The sequence below is a fragment of the Saccostrea echinata genome, unplaced genomic scaffold, assembly GCF_033153115.1.
Source record: "Saccostrea echinata isolate AGI-Se365-2 ecotype Australia unplaced genomic scaffold, CSIRO_AGI_Sech_v1 ptg000058l, whole genome shotgun sequence".
NCBI classification, from domain to species: Eukaryota; Metazoa; Mollusca; class Bivalvia; order Ostreida; family Ostreidae; genus Saccostrea; species Saccostrea echinata.
In genome coordinates, this window is record NW_026889807.1 from 4,482,893 (window position 1) to 4,507,744 (window position 24,852).

The 24,852-nt window shown below is 31.9% G+C and overlaps 1 long non-coding RNA gene across 3 annotated transcripts; it reads left to right on the plus strand.

Moving 5' to 3' along the window:
• Positions 1–508: 508 nt before the first annotated feature.
• Positions 509–19,989, plus strand: LOC133174650 (uncharacterized). 3 transcript variants are annotated; one of them, XR_009719157.1, is made up of 6 exons: positions 509–679; positions 5,047–5,266; positions 6,628–6,727; positions 13,966–14,003; positions 14,183–14,267; positions 19,814–19,989. It is a non-coding gene; the product is annotated as an uncharacterized LOC133174650 (long non-coding RNA). The 3 variants fall into 3 exon arrangements; XR_009719158.1 differs by lacking the exon at positions 13,966–14,003; XR_009719159.1 differs by lacking the exon at positions 6,628–6,727.
• The last annotated feature ends 4,863 nt before the right edge of the window (positions 19,990–24,852 follow it).

A 24,852-nucleotide genomic window follows, 5' to 3' on the forward strand; every position in this document is an offset into this window, starting at 1 on the left:
TTTTTAGCATATAATGAAAAAAAATACTGTTTATCTTATGCAGTTGCCATGGAGAAATTAACTTGCTTATACTCTCAATTTAGTTATAAAACCATATAACAAGCAATAATTTTTTTATTTTAATAAAATTGTTATGCAGAGTCTACATATATTACTTGTATATCTACATATATGTAGATTAGAAACTTTCGGTCGGGTTCAGTTTAATTTTGATCGGGTTAGTTAATACATTGTTGAGTCTTTTGATCAGCATGTCTGGTTTGATGGTATGATAATATTTTTACAGTTTCAATTTCTAAACTTTCCAGGAAAGTTTAATTCCTGCATTTTGTACAATGGCTATATATATGCCGTATATTTTTCCATGAATTTTTTTTTGAAATTATATTTTTAAAATTCTGACAAGATTTCTGAGGAAATTTTTAACTGCCTAGGTTGAGATTTATGACAGTCTGAGACATTCTAAACCAAGTCTCTGAATAAATTAGATTTTGTTGACTTGTTTGCATTTATGCATTTATTTTTATTATAGTGTGTTCGGTACCACATAACATGCGAGAATACCTTCTCCGGTATGTTGGAGAGAAGATTAGCAAGAAAAAATCGCGTGAGAAAATGAGAAGTTGACAGAAAAAGATTTTTTTCATTATCGAAAGGGACATGTACAACATCCATAATGGTAAGAAAAGATAATTATTTATAGTCATATTTATTTGTTTCTATAATGTTTCTTTCGATAACTTTTCACTCATATTGAAAAGCCAGCACTTGAGAACCTCTGTACTCAGTACCCTTGAGCAATGAGTAATTTTGTTCATGCCAGCACCTACTACAACATGGGACCTCAGTTTCATTTGAACACCGGTCTCCACATCCTGCAGTGGGATTCGAACCTGTGATGTTAGGATCAACTCCTTTATCTGTGACTCTAAAGCAAACACTTAAACCACTGCGCCATGCAAGCAGCTAGTCATACATGTATTCCTTATGATGTGAGCTAGCATTATGAAAATTACATGTGCTGTAGATCATAGGTTGCTACATAGTTCTTTGTATGTTGCGCTAAAAAACTATGGTGTTCATCAATGATTCATTTTGGTGTGCATCCTGCGTAAATTATGCACAAATTTTGCACAGGACGCATTATTTTAATAAATGTGCATCCCAATGGACGCAATAAATTTATAGAAGAACGTGTATTATTTGGTATAATCCGATTTTAAACTTGACCGATTGCATCATATCCATGTGCTAAGCGATATGCATGAACAATTTTAACAGGTATATATAAGGTTGCCAACAACAGGTCAGATTTCACAATTGCAGCCAATTAACCAGCAATTATCAGAAAATATTTGAAAGTTAGATAACATAGTTCGATTATCACTGATTATGTCTATACTGTGGAGCATTTCTGAAGCGAATACTATACCTTTGTAAAAGCTACACATGTAACCTGTATCATTTTTTTTTCCTTACAAGCTAAGAAGTTTAAAATTTAATCATTTTTATTTCTGACTGTTTTTTCATTTCTTCTTAAAATTTCTTTGCTTCATTCTGCTTCTGTGCATTTTATGACTGATACATTACAATGTGTGAGATCGTATGTACGATCTAAAAATAGAACCAAAGTGCACAGTTGACAATATATTATATTTATGACACAAAATCATGTACTCTTACTTGGACAATTGATAGTAAAATTATAAAACTACTCACAGCAACAATAAAGCATTTGCTCTTTCATGAAATAACTTTTTATATTTCACCAGAATTTCCTCTGTAATATCTAATATATGACCCTTGGATTTGGATGCTCTGATTTTGTCATGGGACTCATTGTTGTCATTAAGGGGGGTCCTTTGGACCCATGATAACCATTTTCAAAATGAATCACTGGTTCATAGGTCTGGGACTAAAAGTTTATGAGGACATACTGTCTTAATATCACCCACCCATTATCATCTGATCAGCATGATCAGTACTATTAAGCAGGAAAACAAATATTTGAAGAGACATACTGTAAAAATAATTTTGTAAGATCTTGGAAAACATGTAATTTTGGAAGTAGATTGACATATAAGTATATAATTTTTTTTTTTGTGGATAACAGTTGATTAGGGTAGGTGGTCACTGGTGTGATTTTGACCCATTATCTGATTATTTTTCATACTTAACTTAAGTTTTGTTCGAGTATATGTCAGTGTTTGTTATGCTACAACATTTTCTGGGTAATTTTCTCTATGGAATACCTTTTTACAAGATTTCTTCTTTTTTTTGGAATTATTTATTGAATTTGCGAAATACATGTGTTCGACTTACAAGATATATGTGTTGGGTTATTTCTAGTTAGAACAATCTAACTTTGTCTCGGAACAAGCCCTCGATCACCACAGTTAGAATATGTCCCATATACTAGCAATGTAGCATATTGGAAAGGATCCGCTCAGAAATGATTTTGAAGAATACAAAAAAAAATTGCACTGAAAATAACTATCAAATTAATCATAACAAACCTTTTTGAGATTTTGTATGCCTTTTAACCTAAAAAATAATCCATAGAAATAAGAAAATTCAACTCATTTTCTCAACCTTTTTTCCTCACTTCAAAGGACAAGGTATGGTAACGGCAGAATCTGGCCCCTTATTTGATGTAAAAATCAGAACATAGTTAAAATAGTGATAGTTTGTAGTTAAGAACTAAAAATGATGCTTGTTTTAAAACCAGCACTAATTTTGATTCAAAGCTTACACGGAGACCAGAAGAGGGTGCAGAAGTAGGACAATTTCCTGAATTTTCTCAATTCTATTGGAATATCCTCAAATTTGATATACTTTTCACTTCGGGAAACATAGAGCACAAGCTTGCCTATCTGAGATTTTTATACATAAGATGCATCTGATACTAGTATTTATTATATACCCAAATGTTTTCACTCACTTTTACTGTTGAATTCATCCGACGTTCCGGATCACCACACTGTGGTTTTCTGAATCCATATCACCCCTCTCTGAAACTGATGACGTAGTACACAGATAAATGGCGTTTTTATTCTCGCGCATCATAAAGTTCCTCGACAAAATGGTTTGTTTAATGGATAAAAGCTATGTAATTGATCCAAAAAGTTTCCTTTTATTATATTTTGCTAGTTGTAAAGGTGTATATAATAAATTTATCATTATAACAGTAACTTGATCCGAAGAGCCGTATCACGTCTCGTTGACAGGCGCGGATCATCAGATCAAACTCAACGCTTTGCGTCTCGTTTGATCTGATGATCCGCGCCTGTCAACTCGACGTGATACGGCTCTTCGGATCAAGTTACTGTTATAATAATATATATTTATTATATACCCAACAGTGTATCACTCAATTTTACTGTAGATTTTGTACAATCACGTGACGGTGTGATCCGACTTTCCGGATCACCACACTGTGGTTTTCTGAATCCATATCAGCCCTCTCTGAAATTGATGACGTAGTACACAGAAACATGACGTTATTTTTCTTGCGCATCAAAAAGTCCCTTGACAGAATGCTTTGTTTAATGGAAAAATATTAAATAATTAATCTCAGAAGTTTTTAAAACTATATCTTGTTAGTTGTAAGGGGGTATATAATAAATTTATCATTATAACAGTAACTTGATCCGAAGAGCCGTATCACGTCTCGTTGACAGTCGCGGATCATCAGATCAAACTCGACGCTTCGCATCTCGTTTGATCTGATGATCCGCGCCTGTCAACTCGACGTGATACGACTCTTGGGATCGAGTTACTGTTATAATAATATATATATGAAATATATAAATTTGGTAGATAGGCAAGCTTGTGCTCTATGTTTTCTGAAACAAAATGTGCTGTAAAATCGATGAACATTTGCATAAAATGAGAAAATTCGGAAATTGACATATTTTCTGATCTTCCTGTGACCTGTATGTATCACATAACTTAGAACCAATACTCATTTTCTGGTAGGGGTGACAACAGGTTTCTATTGATAAACTGTTGTATCATTCTAAACAACACCCCAAACCAGGGGCCAAAAAGGGGTCTTAGCCTATCTTGTCCTTTACACGCCATGTTGAATTCGGAACTCTCTGGATTGTTCATAGAAAATGCAGTCAGTTCGAGTTATCGAACTTGCTTATTTTGATAAATTACCAATACATGGAACGTAGGACAATATCATTTTAATGATTAGGACATTCTAATCTAGGTTATTGAGATCACAGCAACAATATATAAACAAAATTAAAATTGAAATTATAATTCGCATCATCTCTTTTAAAAAAGAAAATATAAATTCATATTATTTTGTAAAACCAAAAAATATTGGTTTAAATATACTGACAATAAAAAAAAGAGACAATAATTCTCAAATTATGAATAACTTGAAAACATTGAGTGCACCTACAAGCACAGATCCCATGATTTGTAATATAATGCACACACAGGCATGTAAATCAAACATACAGATTTTCACTGATTAGCTAATATACATGTAGAACTAGTTTCAACTAAATACTCGTACAAATACAAAAGAAAAAAATAATTATTTTCCAAGCAAATAAAATGAAGAAATTAAAAGTTTTTGATTTTATTTTGATTTAAAAATTATCAAAGAATATTTAGGTTGAACTTCATGAAAAAAGAAAAGCTGAAATCAAAATATTTGTATCAATTTAAATGTCATGCTTGATAAATTTTGGAAATACTGACAGATACACCCTTGCATAACACATATACATGACTAAAATTGTAAATTTTTAGAGACTTTGGATATGCATGGTGTCAAACTTTGTCTCATTTTAATATAAAATGAAAAAATTATAACTGATTAAAGATATTGTGATCTGTATTGTAGCATAAATATTGTGATACCTAATATAGTATATTAGATATAGAATAGTAGACGAAAGTGTATTATCCCAGCCCTTTATATTTGCAGTGCAGTATAAAACAGTTCAATTATATAATAATGAAGTCAAGCGAATATGGACATGATTATATGTAAATTAATAGATTTTGTTTTCATTTTTGTAGGTGTGTCTGATGGAATTTGTCATTTCATTAATAAATAATGCTGATAAAGATGCAAACTTAGCAATTGTGCCTAAAAAGTGACAGCTTTGACAAAGAAATATATCCATATATAACAGTTACTGGTACTGTATGAATGCAGTGAAAGGATCCAGATGAACAAATGAAGAGATTAAGTACAATGTACATCAAAAACTTGGATGAAGAGAATCTGCAACATGGGGTAAGGTATATTTGCTGCTTTATTAGTTATAAACTGTAAATAAATTGTTAGCAGAAAATAGACACAAAAGCTTTAATTAAAGCAAATCAGGGGGTAAATACTAACTTTTAAAGCATGCAGATACTCAGTGATAGACTGATAGTTTGATAGTATCATAAAAACCAAAAGAACTTCAGTGACTTTGAATTCCTGATAGCCCTAGCTGTTAATGAACTAGTTGCCCATTACAGCCTTTGGCTGCTTATGGAGTCATGAAGTGATTGTTGGGGGAGGAGGAAATGAATTCCCAGTGGAGATGGGTATGAAGGTTAAAAATAGGGCCACAAAGAACCAGGTTATGGTGAGGCAGACTTGCCTCCTTACATTTTATTGTAATTATTTAACCCTTCACTCTTTATGAGTGAAATAATTCTCGAATGGACATAAAACAACACTCAATCAATCGGTCACACTTCACTCGCTGTTCACAGCACTTGTTGCTCTGTACTGGGCACTACTGGCTCACTTAAGCAGGTTAAGTTCAGTTTGGTGTTTACTAGTCATTCCAATGATAAATAAGTCTGAAGAACATTTTTTGTGAGTCGACTGCACAGCAGTGCAACACCTAGGGATCAATTTACCTGGCATCTGTCTGTCTGTCCATCTGTCACACCTTATATCTCAAGAATTGTAAGAGGTTTAATTGTTTTTGATATTTGGTTAATATTTTGCTTGGCACTCTGACTTTTTTTAAATACCATGGTTGCCAATCTTGTGACCCTTGAACTTACCTTTGACCTACTTATAAAAAAGTTTAAAGTGCCAATATTCAGCATATTTTTGATAATTTAAAAGAGGTAAGTCTATGCTATTAATAGCATGTGCACAATTTATCATAAATTATAATGAAAAATACCAGCATTATAGTTCACTTGACCTTTGTTTTACTTTTCAAAAAATATTTTGAATGGTTAATTTAACTTAAATGTTTTGATTTTCTAGAAGTAGTGTTTTGATAATTAGCATTGATGAGCTCATGACACTCTACTTTGAAACTTTTTGATATCCAGTTATCACACAAACTAAAACTTAAATCCTATGAAAACAAATCGGGATCAGTATACCACAATGGGTGGTAATGTAGACTGACAATTGCAGTAAAGACAGCCTGAAATCTCTTTAGAAAAAAACTGTTGAAAAGATTATTGACCATTATATGGTGATATCTCTATTTTAGTGAAAAATTCTTAAACAGGATGTAAAACGACATACAATTAAACAATCAATCCAACTACTGAGTGAGCTTTCTAGCTTGTGAACTACCAATTATGTCCAATTGGAAGTAATATTTGAATGTTTTAAAATGTGATTGTACATTGTAGGAAATAATGTTCCTATAGAAAAGTCAAAGAATGTATACATGTGAGATTCTGAAGTAGCCGTACATGATGAGTAGGAATTTGAAGTGAATTATGGGAAAAGGTATGTAATCCATTAGTTTGCTTTAAAGTTAGTGATTTTAAATCTGAACACACTGTGTAAAAGGAATTTTTCCGCCATATTCCTTTATTCACGCTATATTGTAGGGTCCCTATATAAGCCACTCACTTAGTCACTGTTCAGTGTAATCTGTTGTCACCTGTCTGTATAGACAGACTGACGTATGCTACATAGCTCTGGGTAGCAACAAAAAATTACTGTGTACTTCTTTCACGGCAGGAGAGAAAGATGCCAATGAAACTTACAACAGTCGCACAGGTCAGTGCAGTATACAAACTACACAAGTACACGTAACTGCAATAAAATAAATAAACAAAGGCAATGCAAGATAACCAGCATGAGCATGTGTCACCATTCCACTCCGATACCTGTGACAATAAAGCAGTCAGGTGTAACAAATGCGAAGAGTATACCCTGGTGCTGATATAGTAGATGATATATAATCGAATATGGTGTATGCCTATTTATGAGATGTGGTCAGCTTTAATTGATTGTTTTTCTCGAACTATATGTACCATAGGTCATAGTCATTTATGGTATATACAGTGGCGCCATGTTTATCCGAACACTTCACCTTCCAGATGCTATTTTTCGGGAATAGATTTTTTTCCATGTCATTCTGTCTCATTAATCCAGAAATTCGTGTTCCACATCCGAACGGTCGATTTCTACTACAAAACGTAATAGTTCATTGAAAAATGACTCGTTTATCCGGATGGTAATTTTTCAAGAAATGACTTTTTCATACTTATCTTGAGGGGTTGAAATTTTCCTGGAAATACCACTAGCCCAGGGGCTACTGATTAGGAAAAAATTACTAGCCCAAATAAGAAACAGTTCAAAATTAATCAATATTATTTTTAACAAACTTAAGCCAAAGAGGCGTCCGGATAAACAAGGCACCACTGTATATACATGTATCTATAATACATGCATATAAATGTACTTGCTATTAACAGTGAGTACAGTAAAATTTTCCCATTAAGTATATTAATTTTTTCTATGTGGTTTACTTTATGCCCAATTATCAGCAGTTTCCATAATTGCCATATTTAAGTATAAGAACTAGGTTGCTATAGCAGACAAAAGGTAAATATAAAAAATCTAAAGTGCAAGGTACTTTATCACTGATTGAATGTTAATTAGGGCCTGCATGAAATGTTAAAGCTATATAGGATTCACATTGTCCATCTTTATATGTCTTTCAGCCAGCAATTAACACTTCAGTTGTGACACAATAAACAAGTTTTAGTTTATGCAGTGTAATACTATACAGGGTATTGATGCATACAGTAAATGAGATCATTAGAATGGTGTATTTATATACTGTATATACTTGATATCAACAATTTTTCTCAGTGGTCTACTTTATGCCCAATTATAAGTGGTCTCCTCAATGGCCATATTTAAGTATAACATATGTATAAGTACAGTTTGCTATAGCAGACAAAGGTAAATATAAAAATCTAAGTGCAAGGTACTTTATCACTGATTGCATGTTAATTAGGGCCTGCATGAAATGATAAAGCTCTATAGGATTCACATATTGTCCATCTTTATGTCTTTCAGTCCAGCAACACTTCAGTTGTGACACAATAAATAAGTTTTAATTTGATATGCAGTATAATATAATACAGGGTATTGATGCATATAGTGAATAAGATCATTAGAATGGTATATTTATATACTGTATATACTTGATATCAAGGGTTAATTCAATTTACTCAATTTTTCTCACTGGTCTACTTTATGCCTAATTATAAGTGGTCTCCTCAATGGCCATATTTAAGTACATGTATAAGTACAGGTTACCATTGAAGACAAAAGGCATATACAAAACTCTAAAGACCATGATACTTTGATACTGACTGAATGCTGATCTGGACCCTTGAAAAGCACTTAGTCTTTGTCTTATTTATATGACAATGTGTGGTTTGATATAAGTTAACTGAATTACCTAGGTAACCATGGTAACATATTTCTATCTGTTTTTGGATGTTTTTGCATAAGCAAGGGCTTGGGTCATGCATAAACTTTTCACATTTTTCAACTTCTTCTCAACTTAGACAAGAACTACTGGACAAGTTTAAACCAAACTTGTCACAAAGTATCTTTGGAATAAGGATGGCAATGATTAACTGGTTTATTAACTATTAAGAAAGATCATAACCAGTTAAATTTTCATAACCAGTTTTGTAACCAGTTACAATTTACATACTAACCACTTAGTAGATACAGTAGCTGCAACGTTATTGTTGACAACTTACACAAACGATCACGTTAGACGAACGATTCCGCACGATTCACACACGATAAAATCTGTTACACGAACGATCCTTCACACACACGATTCTACACGTTACACAATCTTACACGATTGCTAACGGAAACGCACGATTCTTAACGCAAAATAGTTCAAATTCCTTAGGAATGGATATTTTCAAAAAGAAATAAGGCTTAATACTTATCTTAGATTTCAAATAATGATTGATTTTATTTCATCGACTTTGAAAAATGAAAAAAAAAAAAATAGAAATGGATATTTCTGGAACTAAATACATGTAAGATTTATGAATTATTTTAGATTACAAAAAATTATTTATGTAATTCTCTGACTTTAGAAAACTGATTGTTTTTTTCTCGTTCTATCAGAAGATGTACATGTAGGTGGACCGTGAGTTTTGATTGAATTGGATTTCATAATATGCAGAAAGGGATAAGTTTGAAAAAAATGGCATGAAAATGAACATCTTCGCTAGCCAAGGGTTTCTGATACGCTACTCTCCTCATAAACCCTTGGCATACGGTGCTGACAATAGACGGGATTGTTTTTGTCACGTGATCATGATTCTTACCAGGTACGCACAGATTGCGTCATCGACAGAAATAAAAAGCGTATTTAAAAAAAATTTGTTTTTAAAGAGTAATTAACAAGAAGGTATTGAGTTATGTTAATTTGTTATTTAAACATGTAAAAATGCAAATCTACATCTTCAGTATAGATTCTTAATCACATATTTTGCACGTTGCTTTAGAAATTGGATGACACCATATAGCTATTCATGGAATGGCATGTTACCTTCAGATCATTGTTTACTTGCGTTTTACATTACCGATATTAAAGAGTCAAGATATATCCCGAACGCAAATATCGTCATTTACAAAAAACAATTGCTGATTGGTCGAACGATGTCGATCAACTCCAATCACAACATGAGAAAAAAATCCCAACTTTTTTTAACACCGTATGCCAAGGGCTTATGAGGAGAGTAGCGTATCAGAAGCCCTTGGCTAGCGAAGATGGAAAACGAATTAAATTATAAGTTATATCCACATTTCAATTTGTGAATCTCTAAAATCAACAATTATTTTACAAATCATTTATTTGCAGAAATTAAAAAAAATAATCAAAAGTAACCTCCAGAGATAACACTGATAAACGAAACCCCGAGAATCATGTAAATGTACATTCACCGACTAAATACTTATGTAAGCATTGAGAATTATTTATTTGTAAAAATGTTTATTTTTGATCTATTGATTTTAAAAATATCTTGACCACAATTAGCAATAAATATAATTAATATCAGAGAAAAAAATCAAACATCTAAGTACGGTTTATCAGAAAAAAAATCATGCTATTTGACGAGAACACAATATTGTACGACTTACTATATTGTTTATTTCCAAGCGATAATTAGTTCATTCTGTTTTCAGTTATGTAAATCGCGCTTCATTTCTTTTTAATTTGGATTGAAAAAAAAACAGACAAGTGAAATGCTTGTATAACAAAAACATTCCAATAAAAACTTACAAAACAAAATTTACACGTTTCTTAACGCACGATCACGCACGATTAAAACCGCAAACGATCGAGTCTGATACACGCACGATCTCGCACGTTACACGAACGATCACGCATGTTACACAAACGATTCTACACGATTCTTTTGTCAACAATAACGTTGCAGCCACTGTAGTAGGGATGGCAATCGAATACAGAATTGCAATTCGGTTAACCGCAAAATGTTCCGACCAATTAACCGGTTAATCGTATCAAACTACACAATGTCATTTTCTTGACTTTTTTCAAGTACCTCTATTCCTATGCACAAGAAGTCTTAAAAAAGTTGTTAGAGGTCAAAATCATTCTATTTGTCTTTCTTGATCATAAAACTACGCGCATATTTTTTTTCAATAGACAAGAAAAAATTCAGAAAACCATGAACCATGCCTGAGATATCGTGGATAATTTTCATGAGCGGATGTCACACAAGTTCATTCTTCATTATCATCATAATCAAAACTAAGTCTAAATTGTATCACTTAAGGGGAAGAAGGACCTTGAGCTCAAAAAAATCCTTGTCATTCAAATTTTTTCATATTTTGTATATTTCTAATTTAGTATGTCCCACATATCTTACAGCAGTTATATCAGTAGGTTTCTGACCTTATTTTAGAGATATTGATTGACAAATACTATGCCCTGCAGTATCTAAGTGGAGTTTTAATTCTTCATGTTTCCGGGCCCAATACTCTGTCCATAATGGGATTTTTTAAGCATATTTAAAAAAAATATGCAAGTATACATGTATCTCTTAAAATATTTCAGAGTATGAATAGGTTTAAAATTCGAAAAAGCAATTTTATCCTGTCACACCGCATCTGGATAGGGAAAATTACGTACTTTTTGAGACAACTTAAGCAACAAAAAAAAAACGTAATTTACAAAAAATTCTATCATTCAATATTTTTAAATTTATGTTGAAATGCAAGTCCTTCAAATTATTGGTTAACTTTAAAAATTTTGAATGGTGAAGCTGACCTCAATATTGCACAGGACATCATTACAGAGGACATAAGCATGACAAAACGTGTCATATTTACATTTCTTGAGTACGGGAAAAACCAACTATGACGTCACACGTAAGCTAAATAAGCGAAATAAGATATGCCTACATAAGATTTCTGTCATCAGCCATGCAATCATAATTTTTATGTTCCCCGTTTCTCAAAATATTTCATCACATACTGATTATGACCTGATTTTACATAATAATACCGCCCCTGTATTCACCGAGTATGATCTTGCTGTACTAATAGATCGTGTATGACGTCACCGACTTATGGACGCGCAGTTTAGGGAAACAGAGGAGTGGATCAATCTTTTTCATAATTTGTTAATGTTTACATGAATGTTAAAACTTTTTACTTTTTTATATAAGATGGCAATTTAAGTTAAAAAAAAAATGTCAAAAAATTATACAAGAACTGATGCTTTACACGTTTTGGACTTATATAAACGGAGATTATGACGTAGATAAAAAGAGTCATGTGACCATGTGTCCTTCATCCCCTTAATTTACAATGTTTGTATTATAATCTAATGTGATAGATAACTGCAAAAGATACACACACCAATTCATGGGGCTCAACGGTGATTATTATCATTAAAGAATTAGAGGACAGTCGGGGTAACGACATGATGTTTTAACAGTAATTAACATATCTCAGACTGACCAATTACCCCACAATTTTAATCTGGAGAGCCATAATGACCTCCCAATCAGCCTAAATAAATAAATGAAAACGCTAAATTAAATGTTTAGGTAGGAATTTCTATTTTGAAAATGAATTTTAGTACATTGCCTTCAGTTTTACATATATTATAATTTTTCTACGACTAATCGATTGCAGATTTTCTAACCGATTGCCATCGTTCCAACCGAGTAATCAGTTAACTGGTTAGAAATTGCCATCCCTAGTAAATAGTTTTTGTCAATGAGTATTTGTATTTACTTTTTCAATAATATTTTCATTTTTTGAAATAAAACTTGTAACATGTTTCAAACTGAAATGTGACAATCAAGCAGTTACCATATCTTGCCGAATATAATATGCATTGGTTTAAATATGCACCCCCTTTTTCAGCCTGATAACTTGGGGAAAATTGCAGCTCGGTTGTAAAGATTATTTGCTACAAAATCTTATTTCGTACAGGGCACAAGTTATTTAAACATTAAGATTTTAACAGACTTGAAATTTCTTTGACAATAACTTAAAGATAAGTCACTTAACATATGTGTTGTAATCAACACACACCCAAAGCTTAAAAAAATGAAGAACGAAGGTTATAAATCGACCTCTCAAATATGAAACAGGGCTCTCAATTGTCTATAATTGGGGCCGTTCAAGGGCCCCACTCCCATTTCAAAAAAAGGTGCCTTTTTTCCCAATAAATGTGTTAATTTTCCCAATAGTAATTTCTCCCAAAAATTAAAGAAAATATAGCTGGATATATACCGGTAATAACTTAACTTGCTATTCATATTCCTCTGTTTTATAAAACAAATTTAGTTGATAACGAAGACCGGAAACCCAATATATATGATTTTAAAGTACGTATAATGGTTATTCCAAAATTTCCTAAAAGGTCTTTATTTTCCCAATCTTCCCAAAAAGCAGTGTGAAAATGAAAACAATTATATGTACAGCAAATAAGAAGTGCCCTATCTTGTCAAAAATGTGATTGGAATAGATAGACCATTTCTTTATCCAGGTGAATATCATTACCGCTACATTTTCAAAATGGTAATTATTTACCGCTACATACTCATTACCGCTGCAAAAAATGTACACATTACCACTACATTTAAAAGTTTACATTACGAATACATTGCCTCTTTCATTAGCCAATGGATTATGCATGTACAGATTGATACAAAGTACATGTACAACATATCCAAGCATAAGACCTTTTTCCACTGCTCACCATGGGAGATGAAAGTAGGGCTTAACAGGGTGGCTTTTTCCCACTTTTTTATTAGTCCCCTACCGGTGAAACCAGGGAATTATAGGTTTCCTCTGAGTCTGTCCATCTGTCTGTCTGTCCCTCTTTCAGTCTGTCCCATTTGTTTTCCGCACTTTTTTCTAAACGCTTGCAGATATTGAGCTGAGTTTTGGTATGTAAGTGTATCTTGATGAGTTACAGTTCAAGTTTGCATTTTGTTATGCTTCTTAATCAATGATTTTTAATGGAATTGTGGCAATTCAATTTTTAGTGGGAACCAGATTACACTTGCCGGTAGGGGACTAGTATTGCTAATGCAATACTCTCAAAATGCTTGTTTAATCTTAATTAGAGTAGGTATTTAAGTATGCAAGTACAATACTGTACATATAAATGCTTGTTCAAAATAAAGTTTTTCTCGTAATTTCAGCCCAATGCAACAGAAACTAAAAATTCAAGAACCTATTGGTAATTAATCTGATGTTTTTTAAATAGATTGATCGAAAGTACATGCGATATAATTCATACTATATAAAGGTGCAGTGTTTAATTGATTTGTTACAAAAAAGAGCAATGACCATATCACCAATGCTAATGTAGTGGTAAATATTTTTAATATTTAATAAGTTCCACATTTTTTTTCACAGTGAAATGGTAAACAAGAAACTGCTAGCGCTACTGTGCAGACTACCATCAATCAACATGATCAACAAAATCAAGTAATCCTTCTGAGTAAGTGACCTGTAGTATTATCTGTTTTCACCTAGGCCAATATGAGAAGGATGAAAGTTATTATACTCAATACACAAGTTTGGAGATTGTAGCTCTTCAACAAGAGAAACACAAAAAGAAGCCATATCCGCATGAAAGTGGCAGAGATTGTTGATAAAGTATACACAATCATGATTAAATAAATGTCAAAATGATGGCTTAATTAGGGCCTTTTAAAATGTAATTAATATTAAAGAAAGATTATACATGCATATTATGTCAAGCAATGATGATTTTGGTGATCATATTGAGCTATACTTTAGTAATACAGGTTTTTGGATGCTTGAGTCTCTGATTGACAATATATATGTAGTTTTTGGAGACCAGGTCTTCCAATAGTCTGTCAGAATTCCCATGAGTACCAATTGCAACTTGTTGTTAGGCTAGCAGACCTCTTTTTATATTCATATGAAGCAGAATTTATTCAAAATCTTACACATGAGAAGAAGAAAACACTTGCTGTGGTCTTGAACTCGACAGTGAGATATATCGATGATATATTATCAATTAACAACAGTTATTTCCATTCATATGTCAACTATATATATTATACCCCCAGTGAGCTTGAAATAAAAGATACCACAGAGTCTGACACATCTGTTTCATGTTTGGATATTATTTATTTCCATCCCTAATTAAAATTTTATAAATTAATTATGTACATGTAATATTAAATGCATGTTTCTTGGAAAGTAATGTTTTAAGTGTTTCCTTACTACTATTAAGGATTTTCATGGTATATCAGATTCTTGTTTATTATCCTTTTCTAAGTGTTACTTTTCTCTAAGCAGTAAACAGGCAGTTGTATCACTAATGATAGGTGGAGACACATATGAAGTTACCTACAGTTACAGCCAAGGTTTAATGAAGAATCATCTGGAGTCTGAGCAGTGAGAGTGACACTCCTCTAAGGCACCTGATCCCACCTCGGATGTTTTTGAGGTAGAGGTTGCACTGCTCAAATCATAATTTGAATGGACTTTTGAGCTTAAATACTATTCATTGTCTCCATATTTCGTTTTATAAAATCTAGTTTTAATTAGGATGATTGAAAACAAATGAATCATCAATCCCTTTGAGAGAAGACACTTCCTAGATTGTACAAATTTATTCTAAAAAAAATAGTGGAATCTTTAAAATTATTACGAGGGGAAAGAGTCAGTGTTTCATTTAGAATCCTGACGTGCAGTGATCAGATGCCTATATATTAGAGATCCATTTTTCTTTCTTCGTATTATTATAAGATTTTTCCAGTGTGTTTTTTTTCCCAGATATTTTTGGTATTTATTATTTAAATTTTGAGCTGATTAGTGCATCCAAATAAACAGTTATAGACCAGTATATTGAACATGTCCTACTAGCAGGTTTATGAAATATATGGAGATAACAAACAGTATTAAAGCTCAAAAGTTCGTTCAAACAATACAATTCAGGAGCAGAACAATACGGACCTCTAAAACATCAGAGGTGGGATCAGGTGCCATGGAGGAGTGACCATCCCCTGCTGACCAGTCACACGCGCGGTGTGCTTCCTGTCATGATCCGGGAAAAATTAGAAAAATCTGTATGCAATTCAGTGTGTAAAAAATGGCCTGGAAATTAGATTTAAAACGTCAATCAGCACTTGACTTAATGATAGATTGTATTTTCTGACAAGCATCAAGGTCATTGTATCGACCATATAACTATTGTAATGATGACTTTAAACAAGACTGATGATATTCTTGTTTCATCAACGTGTTTGTCAATAACTTACTTTGTTTTAGAAATTGTTCATAGGTAGAGCATGCTCTTGCGTATCGAATCAACAGAGAGATATGAACCCTGTATGCAGGTGATGAGGGTATATTGCTGCATAAGTAAGGGAAGTTAATGATTGAAAAGTTAGTCATAAAGGTTTGTTGTTAGGTATTAACCTCTTTTTATAGAAAATTATCAAAATATGAAACAGATGTGTCAGACTCCAGGGATAGACTTTAACTTTCATATTCACTTGTCCTTTGGGACAACAAATTTTGACTTGTCCAAATGCAAAACTTGGTTGCCCAAACCTTAGAAAGAAGAAAATACGGGTAATTTAATTTATGTGCAATAAAGTACTTTCTATTGGCAAGTTAACTGCCAAGAAAAAAATGTTGATGTGTCAGTTATCCTACAATTGTAAATTCTGTGCATGTATACCACTGTCCTTTCATTTATCCTGAAAACTTGCACTGCCATGCAGCAGTATATATTTTCTTTAAAATAAAATTTCCATATGAGTGAAAAATTCTCGAGAGGGACGTTAAACAACATTAAAATAAAATTCATATTTTAAATATATATATATTATTTTGATTTTTTTCTCTGGAAAACTGAGGCCACACTAAAGGAAAACAGTTGTTATGTTTTGAAACATACATATCCTGATTAGAATACATTGTTTGCCGAGAATAACTGGTGTTCTCTGAGTGAAAAAACAAACTATTCTTGTTTAAGAAACTATTTTTGATATGTTCTTGGCAGAAAGTGTTATTGTTTTGTTTAAAACTAATGCAAGATATAAAAAAAAAAATAAAAGTTTTTATCTGAAATATTCACTTGCCCAATCGGACAAGTACATTGGCATTTTCACTTGCCTTAACTGGGAATTAACTTGCCCCGGGCAATAGGACAACGGTTAATGTCGATCCCTGGACTCTGTGGTATCTTTAAATTATCAAGCTCATTGGGATAATTGTGTTGAAATATGAATGGAAATAATTAATACCGTAAAGTCACGTGTATCGGACGCACTTTTTTTTCAGAAAAATTGTTCAAAAGTGTGGGTGCGTGCATTACATAGGAACTAAATTCAACCCCTTTTTCTGGACATTTTTTCTTAACTCTTATGAGTGATTTTCACTGTTACCACATTGTAAGTTTATTACATATTATTCCCCAATTCTTGAATGATAGTCACGTATGACAGATCGCTGATAAATAAATCAACAAACAGAAATATAAAAAGATATTTCCATTAAAATATTATTCAAAATTATATATATATATGTATATTTAAAATAAATTATTGCAGCCCGGAGGACCGGGCTGCTCTATACATATAAGTTTAAGTGTTGGTATATGGGGATTGAGGTGGGAGAAGTTATTCAGAATTAAAGGTTTTCTAAACATTAAAAACATTGTTTATCAGAATGTCCTTTCCCCTTTATAAATTACGAGATACACAATATATTTACTTCCATAAAGTGAATCTATAAAATATATATGTTTTTCATATTTAATACATAAAGTTGCTTATCATTTAAAAAAACGACAGGTCCCTTTTTTTAGAACATCGAATTTTACTTATCGCATAAAAACGTAAAAACGTACTTTACACAGTTCGTGTTTTATATTCTTAAAGTGAAAGACATTTTTGAAAATAGGTGATGCATGTGTCTGGTTTCAATTTATATTTTATGCAGCCAACATTTACTTGAGGAATTGATAAAGTTTAAAAGGGTATCGTTTTTTGTTCGAATTTCATCCGACTATAAGTTTTCAAAATATTCTCGACTATCGTCTCCATCATTTAGATGCATGCCTTTGTCACACATATCGAAGCGGTTTGATGATCAAGACTCATTTCCATTGTTTACTTTATTAATTTCCCGGGCGACAATTGATGGTTACATCAATGTTTTTCTTGTCTTTTTCTAACTTGGATATCATCACTGCCAAATTTAACTCCTCTCGACCCTAATGTAGGTCATATTTATTTATATAACAATTTCCGGCCATTTGGTTTTGAAACAACTGCCATTTTAAACAATACACTTGTAATCAGTAAAGTTTATTTAATGATAAATATTTTACACACCTTTTTAGTTACCTGGTATCACTTGTATACATAAGTGTGACATTAATTACGCTTCGGATGATTTGTTTACGTAAACACAGACACCTGCTTGGAATGCATTTTCAGCACAATATTGTAAAATGCTTAGGGTTATAGGGAAAAAAAATACAGGACTTAATTTTTAATTTATACCAATCAAATAACAATTAAAATACAGACTATACTTAAATACTTATAAATAAAGCTTATATGTAAACTGAATTTTCCAAGAAAATTAGAAGTTGTATCCTACTTTCGTTTTTGAAATAATATGAATATTTTAACTTTTTAAACTTTTTCTTTGGAATAGTTGTGCTGTGAAAATAAGAGATACATCCGCATTTTGGGGGTAGCGTTTTATCCATAGGAACTGCATTTCTCTCAGGATTTCCCCCCCAAATTTGGAGGTGTGTCTATTACAAGACTACGGCCTTTACACCTGACAATATGGTACTTCGTCAATATATCTAAATGTTAAAGGCGACAGCATGTATTTTCTTCTTCTCATGTATAAGATTTTAAATAAATTCTGCTTTGTATGAATACAAAAATAGGTTTGATAATAACGGAGCACATTTGGTACCTATGGAAATTCCAAGAGATTTTTGGAAGACCTTGTCTCTAAAAACCACATAGATATTGTCAATCAGAAACTCAAGAATCTTTTTAATATCAACTTCAGAGTACTTGTGTGTACAATCAGTGTTTTTTACAAATAATTTTGCAAATGACAAGATAAGTTAGTTTTTGAGTTCCACTTTTAATGAAAAAGCAGCTGTCAATAAACAAATCTCTCGTCCATACAAAAAAACGAAAAAGCATACCAAGGGTGATAATCTCAAAACTTAAGCATTGATCTGTTCGAAATAATTTTTTTTTATTGACATACGTTTAAGGATAAACAACAATACTTGATATCACGATTACTTAAATTAGCGGAACTCTTTCACGGAGGTAGGAAACGTCTGTTGGATGGGGGCAGTGTACTATTGAATGCAATGCATGATCGATCATTGTGGAATTTATAAGGACTGATAAGAAAGAAATCCTAGAGAAATATCTTGCTAAACATGCACTGAACCAGCCTAATAAATTTTTGAGAGGAGCTAATCCTGTATGTTGCATTTTTTACGATACTTTTTACTAAGTGGACTTTTCTTATTAAATTCTTAATGAAAATCGTTACTTTTGAAAGTTGATAAAATACTCTAAACTTTCCTTACTTGACAAATCTACTATTTGGAGTTCAACTCTTGGCAATACATTGTAGTTTCAGCATAATGATTGTTCGAATCATTCCATTGTCACCAATGTAATGTTATGCTCCAGAAATCTTGTGAGATTTAGAGCTTTCTTGACTCCCATGCTAATTAAAGAGCAGTTGTAAGTTAGATAATTGTGAGATACTCGCAATACTACGTATTGCAAAATACTGGTACTTTTAATTCAATTCACATGTGCTCACCTTTAAAATGCATTCACAATTCTTTATAAAGTTGGTGACATTATGTATGAAAATATAAAGTCTAGTCACATATTTAAAGTATGCTTGTGGTACATGTATGCATTTTTTTTTCTTGAACAGTAAAGGAAGGGATGAGAGAGTTCATTGAGTGCCATAAACTTTCATTTGTATGTTATTTTTTAGAGATGGAGTAGTACACAAGCACAATTTTTTAAAGAAAGAAAAGTCAATGGAATGAAGAAAAGGTGAAGTGAATTGTCACTCATTATATTTTAAATTTAATGTGGACATGGTCATTATTTTAGTTATGTCATAACCTTCTTATCAATTTTAAGCAGTGCAGACAGATGCATTTCTTATTGCTTTGAAAAGAATAAATTATCAAAAAAGTTTGTATATGTTTTTTGATATAGAATTTATATTAAAAAAAAATTATCAATTACTGCAGTTTTGAAATTCAGTACACTAGAAATTTTTCTGCCCTGCCATGAATATGGCTGGGGCATATAGAGTTTGTCATGTCCGTCTTCCGTCCTTTCAACCTTCTGTCTGTCCTTCCTTTCTGCTTTGCTTTTAGCTCAGTTCAAAACTAAGTTTCAAAGAAACTATTCAAGATATTTTTATCAATCTTCATATGCTGATACATATTGATAAGAGGTATTCAATTTCATCAACGTACCTTGACCTTTCCTTTAACTTTGACCTCACTTTTCTTAAATTAGTGTTTAGCTCAGTTTTAAAGAAACCATTCAAGATAGTGTAATCAAACTTCATATGCTGATACATACTGAATCAACATTTTTTTACCTTGACCTTTCCTTTGACCTTGACCGTACTTACCTTAAATAAGTGTTTAGCTCAGTTTTAAAGAAACCATTCAGGATAGCGTAATCAAACTTCATTTGCTGATACATACTGATGAGAGCTATTCAACTGCATCAACATTTTTTGATCTTGATTTTTCCTTTGACCTTCACCTCACTTTTTCTAAATTAGTGTCAAGCTTCATATTCTGATACAGACTGATGTAAGGTATTTGACTGTATCAACATTTTTGACCTTGACATTTCATTTGACCTTGACTTCATTTTTCTTGAAATGGTGATTAGCTCAGTGTTAATTAAACGGTTTCCATTCAAAATATTTTTATCAAACTTATTTTGCTTATGCGTATTAGTGAGAACTATTCAACTGCATCAAAAATGTATGACCTTGAACTTTCCTGTGACCTGGACCTCACTTTTCTTAAATTTGCATTTTGCTTAGTTTTAAAGAAACCATTAAATATAATTTTATGTGAGCTTATGCACTTAACAGAATTTGGTGGGAATTTATCATCTATATCCAACTTTTTCGATTTCAATGTTAAAGAAACTATTTTAAGATATTCTCATCAAATTTCATACACTAAAAATATTTTTATGTTGCATTACTAATATGCCCACATGGTGCAGTGGTTAAAGCTCTAGAGTTGCGGAGTAAGGAGTTGATCCTTATGTCGCTGGTTCGAATCCCACTGTGGGACGTGGAGACTGTATAAACCGAGGTCCCATGTCACAGTAGGTGCTGGCATAAAAAGATCCCTCACTGCTTAATGGCCCTTAGTGCCGAGTATAGGTCAAAATTTGCAGTTCTCCACCGGCAAGTGGTGGCATCTCCATATGAGTGAAAAATTCTTGAGAGGGATGTTAAACAATAAACAAGCAAATAAAAATTAATATACCCTCAGCGGGGCATTCATGTCCTATGGACATATTTCTAGTTTTGCCCTTTTTTACATTTGTACATGGATATACTTTTTATTTTTGCTCTGTAAACAACAACAACATAAACATTATACCATATAATATGCACAAAATTATATGCTAGGAATGTATTGTGAAAGACGCATTTCAGCTGACAAATGTAGCATCTTTAAGCCAGCTTTTTAAAAATTTTTCTGAATGACTTTCAGGTACTTCTTTTATATTTGCAACTCATTTATAGGGATGTATTAGTATGGTAGCCTATCTGCCAACACCTTGTAGATGAGATTCTAGCACATATTGTGTGAAATGGTTCTCTTAATTGACATGAGAAGGTCACCATTTTTTATCAAGATAAAAATTACTTGTATGTCTTGTAATAACATTATTTAATATATCCCTTTCATAGCACACATGTTCGTTTCAAAGAGAAGAAAACATTTATAATTTTTCAAGGTCAATAATCTCATGGATGAAATGCAAACTGTACTATTTGAAATAGGTGGTATAGGTATTTCAGAGTCTGTATTACAGCTTGCCAGTTTATTGTTGGAGGGAATATTCTCATCAAATAAACTATGTAAAGATTTGCTTTTTAATGCAAAGTATTTTTATAAGTAATAACTTCATTTCAACTTACAATGAACAGTTAATCAATGCATCTCACTTTGTATCTAATGCATTTTTAGAACACAAATTTGTGGTTTAAAACATGTTGTAATAGTTTAATAATGCTATTCATTTTTTTTAATTGACAAGAAATGAAAATGTAATGATTATTTCAAAATAGTGTTTTATTCCTCTTATGTATATTTATAGATATGTAAAAGATTGTTATTTTTATTGATGTTATTTTTGTGTACAAAATACTAGTTATTTATTACTTTATACAAAACTAATGTTGTGAAGATTGATAATAATAGAAGTCCTTATGCATATATTGAACAGTATACAAATGTCACCAATGTAATACACATTTACAAATAAAATGAAATTTTACATGACTTGCACATATTTGCATTATTTGTTACAGTTATAACAAATCTAATTCATTGTATTTATTGTTTCCAATTTTTATTGTATATTCAAACACGGAAATATTATATGTGTAATGATGTTAAAGACACAAGAATATGAATTAAAATAAGACTGTATGAACTACCTTTCGATTTATGAATTCAGTAGACAGTGACTGTGACAAATGTGTATTTAGGATAGAGATCTTAGACATGAGAAGAAAAGGGGTTGTTTTACAAACTTTTTTTTGCATGGGGAAATATTGACATTTTTATACAACAACAAATGAAGTTACTGGAATTGTGAAGTCTATGTGTCTTCTGTGAGTAGACATCTTTTGAAACAAAGGTAGCTTGGGACCAGAAATATTCTAGACCCAGTAGTAATGGTCTTTTGCACAAGGTCATAGTCACTGTATATCAAAGTATTGAATACTTACCAATAATTGTTTGTAACCTCAGAGTATGATCCTAACACAGGTTAATACAGGTCAAGGCCATAGGGTTTAGAAATGTAATAAATATTCAGATAAACACATAATTCTGTTTGTTTATTTGTTTGTTATACATCCTTTAAGAATTTTTCACTAGTATTGAGACACCACAACTTGCTGGTTGAGGGCTGCAAATATAGACCTGTACTTTTGAGCAGTGAGAGGTCTTTTCTTGTCCCAGCATATACTGCAACAAGGGAATTTGGTTTCATTGGAAGAACCGGTTTCCATGTCCTTCAGTGGGATTTGTACCTATGACTTAAGGAACAAGTCCTTACTCCACTACTCTAGAGCAAATGCTTTGACCACTGCGTCAAGCGGGCAATCACATTATTGTTATACTAGATGTAAATCAAGGCGAAGGGATAATTGTGACTTGGGGATGTATAACAACCCTGCATCAAGTTCAATTTTTGACCACTATAAAATAACTTCCAAAGATTATATTATCCTAGGGTTCATTATGCTCAGAGTATATGACATAAATTGGATATATAAAATTCTAAAATACAATTTTTTTTTTAGAAAAGTACAAGGTTATAGTTTCAAGAGGTCATATCTAGCATGTACAGGTGATTGTGGCTTAGATGATGATTCTATACCATAAGTCATCATGTGACTACGACGTTTTAAATCAATGTGTTTCTTTGGTGGTGGATGAAATATTTTCTTAACATAACAATTACTATTGGTCATTTACTATATTTCCATAAGATTCAGGACATGAAAATTTGTCTACGAATAGACATCACCCTATTAGTTCCTTCTAGTTAAAATAAGGAATCACCATACTGGGTTTTAAAGTGCCTAATATTTTACTTAAGATAAATGCAAATTGACCAATAAATACTGGTATGAGAAGTACATTTATGCATGTGTAGTTTTTTATTTAAATAATTAGAAAAAAGAAAATGGTCTACATAATCACGTATATATATATATTCTGGTCTCCTTTATGCATTATATATACTTGGTCTACTTTAACCCTTCGGGATCCTCATAAAATATATACATGTCTACCTTAAACCTCCAATGTATTTACAAAATATTAAGGAGACCAGAAATGTCGTATATTTTTCAGGAAGCAACATTTAGGGCTGAGGGGGTAAAATTTTCATTATTGAAGCCTATTAGAATAAATTTGGGTGAAAGTGTGAATCAGAATGTCTCAAATAAAAGAAATGAAAAATGTCTACTTAATGCCTCAAAATAAGTGCGGTCTACTTTATGCCAAAGTCCACCTTATATATATATATATATATATATATATATATATATATATATATATATATATATATATATATATATATATATATATTTATATATATATTTATATATATATGGAAATTTCTTTAACACTGTACCCAAGCCCTTGTCTGTGAATTTTGAGAACATGTTATAAGTATCAGTTTCAGAAGTAAGGAGAAAATTTAATAATGTACATAATAACTGTATATGTCATTGCAATTGACAACCCAGTAAGGGTGACAAACTAATGTAACTAGAGCATTAAAATTGAAGATCTTCTTGCCTCTAAGGTTTAACTAAACGTGACGTTTAAAAGTGTTATTTTTTAAGGTATATATTTTAATAGAATACTGTTAATACTTAATTCCAATGCCACTACCTTTTGAATGTTTTTTTTTTTTTTTTGGCATTTTCTTTTCATTCGAAAAATTTCAAATGCCATTCAAACATCTAGTATCAATAAGGAGGGGTTGAGAACAATTTTGTGTTAATTTTTTATGACATATTTATGCAGATTGAATGTAATTGATACAGTAAAGGGTGGATATGAAATTGAATTGATTAGGATAATTAAGTCCTCTCTCAGGAAGTACGTGACTGGAAAAAGTGAGTAAATAATTTAAAAACGTCCGCAACTCAAACATTTAAACAGCGATTGAAGTGTGTACAAATTTTGGAGCATAAATGTCGTTGCTAGGAGAACTGGAAAACTGGAGGGA